This window comes from Carya illinoinensis, chromosome 5 (assembly GCF_018687715.1).
Source record: "Carya illinoinensis cultivar Pawnee chromosome 5, C.illinoinensisPawnee_v1, whole genome shotgun sequence".
NCBI classification, from domain to species: Eukaryota; Viridiplantae; Streptophyta; class Magnoliopsida; order Fagales; family Juglandaceae; genus Carya; species Carya illinoinensis.
The window spans coordinates 10,024,135-10,035,869 of NC_056756.1; positions in this window are offsets into that span (position 1 = coordinate 10,024,135).

An 11,735-nucleotide genomic window follows, 5' to 3' on the forward strand; every position below is an offset into this window, starting at 1 on the left:
TGAAAATATCACAAATGCTTAAAACATACTTCATACATAAAAACCCATTGAACAGATCACAACACTAGTCCAAAAATGGTTATGATTCAAAAAGTACTAGAGATGCAACTCCATTGTACAAGTAATAATTTACGTTAACTACTATATTAACATTGACGTCGCACTGTCCCTTAGTCAATTGTGTCTAGTTGATCAGCTCCTGATTCTCCTTTAGGTCCTGTAACAAGATCTACCATTCGGGGGGAATGGTAGTTGAGACTACCAAAGTGAGATTTAATTACAAATCTCAGTAAGTTAATAAAAAACTTCCACATAAGCTAATGATGCATGGATGACAGTAAAAGCATAAATGCATAATCAAATTTATAAGTAATTAAAACATAACTTGGCGTACAATATAGCATAATTGACATAACTTAAATTGAAACATGAACTGAGCTTGACTTGATATGAATTTGATCTGAAACTTGACTTAACATGAAAAATACATACTCCATAGTTGTTGTGGTCTCATGTATTCTACGTGTAAATACATACTCCACAGTTGTTGTGGCCCATGTATTCTACATAAACTTGACTTAACATGAAAAATACATACTCCACAGTTGTTGTGGCCCCATGTATTCTACGTGTAAATATATATTCCACAGTTGTTGTGGCCCCATGTATTCTACACAAACTTGACTTAACATGAAAAATACATACTCCACAGTTGTTGTGGCTCCATGTATTCCACGTGTAAATACATACTCCACAATTGTTGTGGCCTCATGTATTCTACGTGTCACAATTGCTGTCTCACGTAGTGTATCCATCACAATTGCTGTGACCCCATACATAAGTAATCAAGATGAAACGTAACCGGAATACGAAATGACTGAACCCCTGACGTAACATAACGTGACTTGAACATAATTTGAAATACATGACCAACTTGAGATAGAAACATTTCGTAACATGGCATAAGATATAATAGACAACATATTTAACATGACATACTTGCAACAGTAAATATTACATGACTTGACATACATGTAATAGATGGTATACTTAGCATGACGTACTTGTAAGGTACAGTAATACATGACAGAATATATTATGTAACAGATAAAAATTGATGACAGAATAAATTCTGTATAATAGACAATTACGTGATAACTTGGCATGACATGACATATATGATAACACACATACATACACTGTAGTTCCTTTACTTAGCACATATACACAGTAGACTGCTAGTAAGTTGAAAGCTAACTTATCTCGATTTCCGCATTTCTTATAAAACTTTAAGCGCGATCACGAGGTACTGTAATTAGTGATTCTAAAAGTTAGCACTAAATCACTAATAAATTGAAATATATAAAATACTAACTTAAAGAGTAAAATTTCTATTTTACTCTCTACATATAGAAAAATGACCGTTTTACCCATAACTTAAGGATTTTGCATACTAACTCCAAAAGTCACCAAAATTTACATGCCTCATGTAAATTTTATCCTCAACTCAAATATCAATTTAGAAAAATTTAAAACTAATCACAACTATTAAAACTCCATAGGGCCGAAATTCTCATATGCTATTTCCATTGATTTTTGTTTCCAACTTGTTTTGATCAACCTTTTGATCTATGACTTATAAATATGTGATCTTCAAACCAAACCATCACATGGTTTAAAAAGATGTCCTAAAACATATATAACCTTCTAATTCAAGATCACATGGTTAAAAATTAACCAAAACATAAATTTAGCCAAGAACATCCACGCTTTGGCTTATTTGAATATCTCTTTGCATAAAATTTCATATCTTTGAAACTAACATCAAATATTTTCAAAATAATAATATAACATGTATATAAGATGTTTAGGATCCTCCAATAAAATTATCAAAGTCGTTGGAATAGGTTTAGACCACCAAAGAGTTAAACTTTCTCAAAACAAAAACTGTTTTTCTTCTTCCAGTTTCTAAGTTTCTAAATCTAAGAAACTATTTCATCAAAACCTTTAATCATGCAAAAATCCTCAACCAATAGTCATATATACATGTTAACAATACTCCATAAAAATTTCGGACCAATATATATCCATTAGCTTGGTCAAAAACTCTAAACTATAACATATTCTCCAGTTTATCTTCCAAAATGACCTTTTTATAGTTTACATAATATTTGACTGACCAAATGATCTTCAAATGGGACAAATAAGATATCCACGTAAACTAGACTCAAAAAGAAACAACTTATATGAGGAGACTTTATGATAAAACACTTACAAAAGCTTCGAAATGGGCATGCAAAAGAACTCCTAAAAGCTGTCCGAGAGATAGTGTTTGATATTATTTTAATGGAAAGTATAAATGAAAATAATTTCGTGGGGAAAGGTGGTTGGAGATACTTATGGATGAGATATGGAAGAGATGAGGCTGGAGTAAGAGTTAAGTGTAGGATTCTCTTACCTGAAATGAGAGTTAAGTGTAGGACTCTCTTACCTGGAGTGAGAGTGGAGTGTAGGACTCTCTTACTTAATAATATCTACAAAAATCAATTCAAGCTATTTTTACCCAATAATATCTACGAAATTAGCTTAAAATATTTTTATCTAATAATATCCACAAAATTAGCTTAAGATATTTTTATCCAATAATATCTACAATTTTGAACAGACGTTTTGTCCGAAAATATGAAAAAATGTTATTGCGCCATAAGACCTTAAATAACCCTCCGAGTCTAATGGCACAAACCATAATACATTTTGACACTTCTAACTATCTCCAATAATCAAAAATACAATTCTGATACTATAGTAAATACTAACACCAACTATGTAGTTAGACAAAAAAACCTTTCGTGAAAACTTATGGGGTCTTCACGAGGTTCCTAAAGTTAATAGAAATTTCACAATTGAATTTCTAACGGGCTGTTACAGGTATTCCGATGTTTTCGAAATGTAATTGCTGCCTAGAGGGTCATACTGAGGACTTGAATCATGTTCTTTGCACGGAGGAGTTCGCTAGACACGTTTGGCGTTTAGCGGCTAGTCATTTAGGGGTTCATATGGCTTCTTTTTACACTTGGACGGAACAAATAAATTTTTGGTTTTGTCATGCGAGTAAGTCCTCTCAGGTGCATATTATCTTTGGTATTCTTCCTTCTATCATATCCTGGAAACTCTGGGAGAGGCGTTGTAAAGCCCGGTATGAAGAAAAGGCCAATACGGTTGAGTTAGTTTGGCATGCTATTAAATTATGGCTCCGTCGTGTTGTGGATCAAGTTATGAAAGTCTCTTCTGTTTTTACTCGGGATATTGATATTTTGAATAGATTGGATATCACGGTTTTGAATCCTAAACCTAAGAGAGTTCGTGTAGTTAGATGGAATCGACCTTACCAAGGCTGGGTTAAACTTAACATTGATGGTAGTAGTCTTGGAAACCCTGGCCATTCTGGTGCAGGAGGTGTTATTAGGCATGATAATGGCAGAATGATAGTGGCTTACTCTGTCTCCCTGGGTCATGGTACTAATAATTTTGCTGAATTTCAGAGTTTACTGAAAGGAGTTTGTAGGTGTCATACTCTTGGTTTTTCTCGTGTTCAAATTGAGACTAACTCTCAACTTTTGGTTAATTGGATTACCAAAGATGCTTGGCCCAACTGGTATCTAGAAGATTTTTGGGAAGAACTACATGCTTTTCTTACTTGTATGGATTGTATTGTGACTCATATTTTTCGTGAAGGTAATGCAGTTGCTAATTTTTTAGCAAAGAGTGGTGCTGAGGGTTTGAACTCTGATTGGTCTGGTGATCAGACGTTGTCCAGTCTTTTAAGAGGTTTTATTCGCATGGATAAATTGGGCCTTCCTTACTTAAAGGTTTCGTAAGGTTTATGCTTGGTAAGTTCTTTCTATTTGTTTTGTTTATATGCTCCATTTTTGTTTGCTTGTTGTTTTTTTGCAGGTTGTCCTATCCTCTGTTGGTTTTGAGTTAAGTTCATGTTTTTTCTTTTGGCATTGTACTTGAATGTTTTGGTTATTAAGGATTTTTTTTACGCATGGGGTTTGATTTTTTGTATCCCCCATGCTTCAGTTTGTAATCACGGTTTTCCTCCGTCATAAGTGAGAGTTTTTTAATAAAATTGGAGTACCGTCCTCTTCTTTAAAAAAAAAAAATGTTAAATTTATTCATTCGATCCAACCTTTTAACTTATTAATGATGATAATGCTTGTCGTTTATAATGGAAAAAGAGTTTCAGCCAAAGTTTGCTATTGGGTTCATTAAGACCACAGGAACTATATCTTCGCGTCTACTTTTGCAAACATGCAATGCCAAAATCTGTTAGATTCATGATATAACCAGGCAGATTTTTCCCTGTTCCTTACTTTAGAAGACAATCTAATATTCGGTTAAGAACACAGCATACATCTGATCAGATATTTGACAAGACATTATAAAAATTATCCCTTAAGCTAATATATTTGATACATTTGGCCGCCTGCAGAATTGTCATTGAAACTCAAGTAATCCCAGGTAATAGGCATGGATTAATTTGCCATATATGCAAATAAATTAGTGGATAGATAAATAAGATTGTGCTATCATATCAAAGATTTCAAATAATAAAATAGTAGCAATAAGTGACAATATTCTGCAAGCCTATATATCCAAAACAATACTCACAGACCTACACCTTAATTTACAAGATAAGGGATTTGAGAGGAGAAAAGTCATATCCCATTGCACGGTTTAATAATATCGCTGCATTAAAACCAAGTTACTTGAAATTTTGGTGGAACTGTATCACTTACTAATTTAGACTCTTCTTCCTTGAGAATTAATGAACTCTCATGTTCATGAAAGTTTCTAGCCTTGTATTATACATACATATATATATATATATATATATATATATATATATATATATAGCAGGGAAACCCCATTTTCTTCAAAATTTGGTGATGCTTTCCTCTTGTCCATAAACTTAGCCAGGTTTTTAATTTTTGGTGATACATGGGATCTCTCACTCATGAATATGATATGCTCTAAAAAAACCAAACACCTTTCACTTGTTGAATTAAATTGGATCTCTGTGGAAATATTATGCACTGGTATTTTTATATCGTGTTGTTTTAAATTTTCTTTTAATTTAAAAAATATATAATTTTATTAATAATCATTTTCCTAACTATTAACAAATAAATTAATAAATAATATATTTTTATAAAAATGCCTTGCAAGTTGAACAATAAATATGTTATATATACTATATAGGGCTCACTACTTCATATGTGAGGCATGTTATTAATTTATGTGGTTTGAAATTAATGAGAATTCTTAATTACTATTATAAACCTATTTTGGAATGCATTGCATTTAGTTGGATGTTAATATTTTTCATGTTTGTTATAATTTCAAATTTATTGTTTGGTTGAGTTAATGGAAATCCGACAGATTTTAGTGCGAGCTCCCCTATTGAGGGTACCCCTGCCTCTACCCCTACGCCCTTGCCCCGCCCCCAAGCCTAACAAAAAACCTGCTTCCATAGTTTGGTCTCACTTCACTAAACTAGAGAGCGTTGATCTTAATAACTCCCAAGCCAAATGTAACCAGTGCGATAAAACTTATGGATGCTACTATATGAAATATGGCACCTTGCAATTAAAGGTGCACTTAGAAGAGCAATGTAAAAAAAAAATCCAATTATAAAATCTTTGCAAGAGAATAGTCAATCTAGGTTAGAAATTTGACTTAAAAAAATGGAGGATGGGAATAATGGGGGTATTGAGTTGAAAGGGTACATGAAGTATGATCCTGAAGAGTATAAGATATACCTAACTCGTATGGTCATCATGGATGAGCTACCTTTTCAAAATGTGGATGGGAAAGGGTCCCAAGCATTTTGTCACTACATGTAACCAAGGTTCAACTTCCTTCTCGTCACACGATAGCAAAGGATGTAAAAATACATTATCGATCTGGAAAAGAGAAGTTGAGGAGTTTTTTGGCGGGTCAATTTGTTTGCCTCACCGCTGATTGTTAGACATCGGTCCAAAATTTTAATTATGTCTTTGACTTGTCATTTTGTTGATGACAATTGAACATTGCATAAGAAAATTCTCAAATTTTGTCAAATTATCGATCATAAGGGTGAGACAATTAGGAGGGCCTTGAAGGCCGCTATAAAAAAGTGAGGGTTGACACGCGTTGTGACATGCACAGTTGATTATGCATCGTCTAACGATACCGCATTGGGATATCTTAATACCTTTCTTAGAGAGGCAAATAAGACAATCTTGGGCGGTGAGTATTTGCATGTGAGGTGTGCAGTACATATTCTTAATCTTATTATCAGTGACGGTATGAAAAATCTTCATGACTCTATTGCTCGAGTCAGGACTGCTGTGAGATGGGTGAGATCTTCTCCTGTGAGATTGGAGAAATTCAAAGTTGCTGCGCGGTCTACAAGCATAACATCAAAGAAGGGGTTTTGTACTGATTTGATTGCGCGATGGAACTCAATATTTTTTATGTTGGAGGCGACCTAAGAGTATAAGTTGGCATTTGCCTTATTGGATGAGGAAGACATCCAATATGTAAAATATTTTGAAGATCAAGCGGGATTGGGGAAACCTATAACTGAGGATTGAGATGTTGTATCTACTTTCGTAGATTTTCTAAGGCTTTTCTACGAGGTTACCATGATTTTATCTAGTTCTTTGTATTCTACATCCCATCATTTTTGTCAACAAATATGTAAGATAAAAAAAGAATTAGATGATATTATTGCAAGCGGTCACACTAGGTTGCGAGAGATGACATTGTTGATAAGAGCGAAGTACGACAAGTATTGGGAGGAGATTTCGCTAGGGCTAATATGTTGTTATATGTAGCTATTGCCATTGACCCCCGGTTTAAGGTGGATGACATGATATATGTATTGGGTATTGCCTACGAACAAGTATGGGCGGAGCATATTGCATCAAGGGTTAGGAAAACTCTTGATAGATTATTTGATAAGTTTACTACCTGAGTGGTAATATCACGGCACCTACCATGGAATATCTATACATGGGAACCAAACTCTAGTTTAGTTGTGTAGCTAACGTGATATCTAGTTAATGGAGGGCCAGGGCCAAGGAGGCAGACATGCATAGAAGTTGTCCACCACTAAGCCACGTCTTTCGAAACTGATTGGAGCATACAAGGACTCCCATAGAATGAGTTAAAATGGATCTAATGTTCATGCAATGCCCTACTCATTTCCAATGTTACATGCTTATCCACGACACTCTTGTAGAGCGACGAGAGGTGGGAGAAATGGCTCGAGAATTACCTTTACCAAATAAATAATCATCCTTAAAATCCGGATTTATTATTATTTTAAGAATAATATTAGATACAATCATGAGTTATATAAGCATTGCATGCTCATTTTAAAATAGACGCAATTCTACTATTAAAAAATTAATTTTTTAATATAAATTTCATATTTACTCTTTTTTTTTTAAAAAAGTGCGTGACGTTTGTACATTATATGACTGCAAATATCATTTCTCTTACTTTTATGACTCACACCAATTAAGAGATACATGACACCGATGATTGTGATGGAGATCAAGTAATATTGAAATGAGAAATGATATTTACAGTTAAGAGGATATAATATTGCACATTTCTTTTAAAAAAGAAGAATAAATCTAAGATCAACATGAAAAAATAATAATTTTTTAATGATTGACCCTACTCTTTTTTAAGAAAAGTGTTCAAGATTTATATACTTTATGATTATATCTAATATTACTCGATTAAAATATGATATATTAAGAGCAATGCTAGTAAATATATAAAATAAATGTAAATTTTATGCAAGTTTTTTTAACCAAATATGTCCCACTATTTAAAAAAAAAAAAACAATTCTTGAAACTTGTCTACCGTAAAACTGATCAAATAATTTACCAACTTAATAGGAAAATTATACTTCGCCCCATGAGTTTATATTTTCAAAATTGCCACTCAGATATTTTAATTTTTTTATTTAATTATTAAAAAAATAATTATTAGTAAAATTGTGTATTTTATTTTAATGATCAATGATTTTTAAAAAGTACAACTGCATTAATAATAACTTTTAAAAAAAATCATGGAACTGCCTATAAGCACCCAACTAATAATATCTATTTAAAAAAATTAAATTATTTATTTTATTTTATGTAAAACATAAAAAAAAAAATATAATAATAAAATAAAATAAAAATATTATGACAACTCGCAGTCATTTCGACCTGGAAAAATTGAAAGGGCTTTGCTACACGCAGTCGGGAAACGCAGTTGGCGTGCAGTCGGCTGTACGGAATGAATAAAAAAAAATTATAAAAAAATTATTTTATATTCAGGGGGACCTGCATGAATTATAAAAAGTTATAAAAATAATTTTTTTTTTCATGTAGGTCCTGTATTAATTTTTTTTACAACTGACTGCACGCCAACTGCATTTCCCGACTGCACAAATCATTTCTGAAATTGAAAATGCTAACGAACTATCGCCTTGTCGACTTCCGAAACCAGCAGTCAAAAGACAACAAAAGTCTTTCATAACGGCGTCGCATCATTGTTATTGTTTGTTCCTTGTGGCTCGTACGTTTTCTTAAGCAGCCATTTTCGATCAGGAAAATGCTAACGAGCCTCTTCCATTTTTTTTTAAAGAATAAAAATTTTGAAACTCGTTAATTACATAGATAACGAAGAAAAATATACAAATAATAGGAAATAAATTTGAATTAAAATTTTTTATAGAGTTATAAAAAATGAGAGAGATAAATAAAGTTAGATAAAAATATTATAAAATTAAAATATTATTTTTATTTTAAATTTTGAAAAATTAAATTATTTTTTATGTTTTGTTTAGAAATTTAAAAAAATTATAATGATTGGATAAAAAATATAAAAAGTAAAAAATCTGAAATTAAAATTTATTTTATATTTAAATAACATTTAAATATTAAGATGAAATAAGTTAATATTATCTATGAAATCAAACAAGACCTAAAATGTTAAATATCACGTCGTATTCATGAATGTAAACTTTTCTATTCAACGATATAATTAGTTATTGTTTGAATATAAAAAAATGTTTAAAAATATTTAACAATTATGAGAATTTGTTTGAAATTAGATTTTGAAAAAAGAGAGAGAATTTAAATTTTTTTTAAAATAAGTATTGTATTAGAATTTTAAAAAATGTTAAATAAAATTAAAAATTTATTTGAATATAATTTATTATGAATAAATTAATTTTTATTTTGAAATTTATAACCGTTGTATAATTTTTATGTTTTGAGTAATAATTAAGTAAAAATCTGAACTAGAAAAATCAAGAAAAGTTAAAATATATTAAAAAAGTTAAAATTCTTGATTGGTCAAATATAAAAAATTATGATTAAAATATATTATCTTTCATTGTTTAATCTTTTTTTTTTTTAATATTTATTTTGTCGGAGCACGCATTGGCCATTGTGGTATCCAGTTGACCGACAAAAACTGTGAGCAAGCAAAAACACAGACCCTCCCTCTCTCTTTAATATCTTTAATAGAAATTTCATTTTTTATAAACAATTATATAATATTTATACACTGCTTAATTATATATAACATTGCTTATAAAAATTATACACACTTAATAAAATTTACCTCTTCCAAGTGCTGCATCACCTTCACCCTCATTCTTGTCAGCGGACAGCAAGCAAGCAGCGTCCGTTGGTGCACGAGGCCTCGCGTGTTGCCTTATCCAATATGACACTTGCACGAATCAACCTTTTGATCGGCATCCTTTTAAGGAAAAATCTTCTTTACAAGCACTAAGGTAACAATTTATGTATCAATATTTATATATAAAATATATATTTAACGAAATAATATAAATTAAAAATGAAATAATTTATGTAAGGTAAAAGATTTTCTTCTTCAAATTTTTTTTATATTTTTTTAAATAAAAAGATCATTGATACGCGCTTGTTGTTGGCAAAACTCTAATGGCCCTGTCAGAGGCGTCGGTCATGGGATAAAGGCTTCTCCCGGCCACGCACCTTTTGCCTTGGTTTGCCACCAGCAGTTGATTACCCTATAAAACAGGCACAGCAGATCAAACAAATCAACGTATGGAAGAGCCAGGTGTCCCACAAACAATCACAACTATGGAACTGAGAGACACTAAACATATATATATATATATATATACTAGTAAAGCAGCACGTGCGATGCACGTGTGCCCAGTCGATATTTTTCTTAAGCGTAACAATTTAAAAATTTTTCAATTTAGCCATAAATAGACAGAATTTTATCTATATTTTAATAATTTTCTTCCTCTTCATAATAAATATTATATACATTGTTTGCAAAATATTCATTGCTATAATACAGCACTCTAATAAACATAACTACAACTATACACGAGTACCCTGTCTTTTTTAGACAATGTGTTATCAAAATTGTTAAAATATCAGTGATTGGACCCCTGTCGATATAAACTTTCTAAATATTTAAATATAATTAAAATATCTTTTGACTTTAAGTTCTTTATCTAATGATATTATTTAATCGTTACAATTTTTAAAACTTTTAAAATAAAACATAAAAAAATGGAATTTATTGCATAATTTATAATTTTTAACATAACAGTATTGAGAGTGATGAATAAAAGAAGCCGGACATGATTAAAGCCACTTTTTAGACAATGTGTCATCAAAATTGTTAAAATATCAGTGATTGGACCCCTGTCGATATAAATTTTCTATCCACCTTAGTATATTAAATTCAATATTTTTGTCTGTAAGACAAGCAATTAAAGGGCTCGACCACTAACACACCATGTGATTTACGCGCATTATCGGCCTCATTCACCACCTAAAAGCTGGCCCACCAAGCCCACAAATATAAGACCCCTCTACTTGGCGATATCTCATTGACTATTGATTTTATTAAATTATTTTTTCTTCATTCGTCGATTTTCACAAAAGTCAGTGTAATTCACATGCTTGGGCCCGCATTCCTTTATTTTTAAAAAATATATTTAAAACATGGATTTATATTTGAAAGTGCCATGTATACTGTTTGTTCAATTAAAAAAGGTTTAATTTGTTTGACGCATGTTCACACCATGAATATACAACTCTAAATTACCATGCATAAAAAAACTCAGATCTATCTGAAAATTATTTCATATTATTCAAACTACAGCGCCCAACAACACTAATACAAAACCTTATGCTTTATTGTAATCGTATTTGTCTATATTGACCAACAGAGATCTCAAACCAAAGCCACGACTTCCAGTGCCAATTCGAGTGTATGCAGTCACTTCTGGAGAGACAGACACTGATGCCCCCAAGAACATATAGAGCAAATGTCATTCCTGGTATATTTTGAAGACCACTATATTGTTAAGCTTAGTTAAGATTGATTGGATATGCATGATTAATTGCATATTTATATGGATCAATATTTATGTTCATAATAAGGATATGAAAGTAACTGGTACAATCTTTCTTTCCAGGAATCGTAATCTTCTCTGAGGTGGAGGCAAATGATTCCGGAGTTTTGAATTCAGCACATATCATCATTGCTAGACAATCAATGCATCCATGTTGTGCTTTGGAAACTAAGGGGAGAAAATATTTACAGCCATTACTTGCATACAGATAAGAGTAACCAGTAGAAAAATATGGAAAAAAAAAAAGTAATCAGG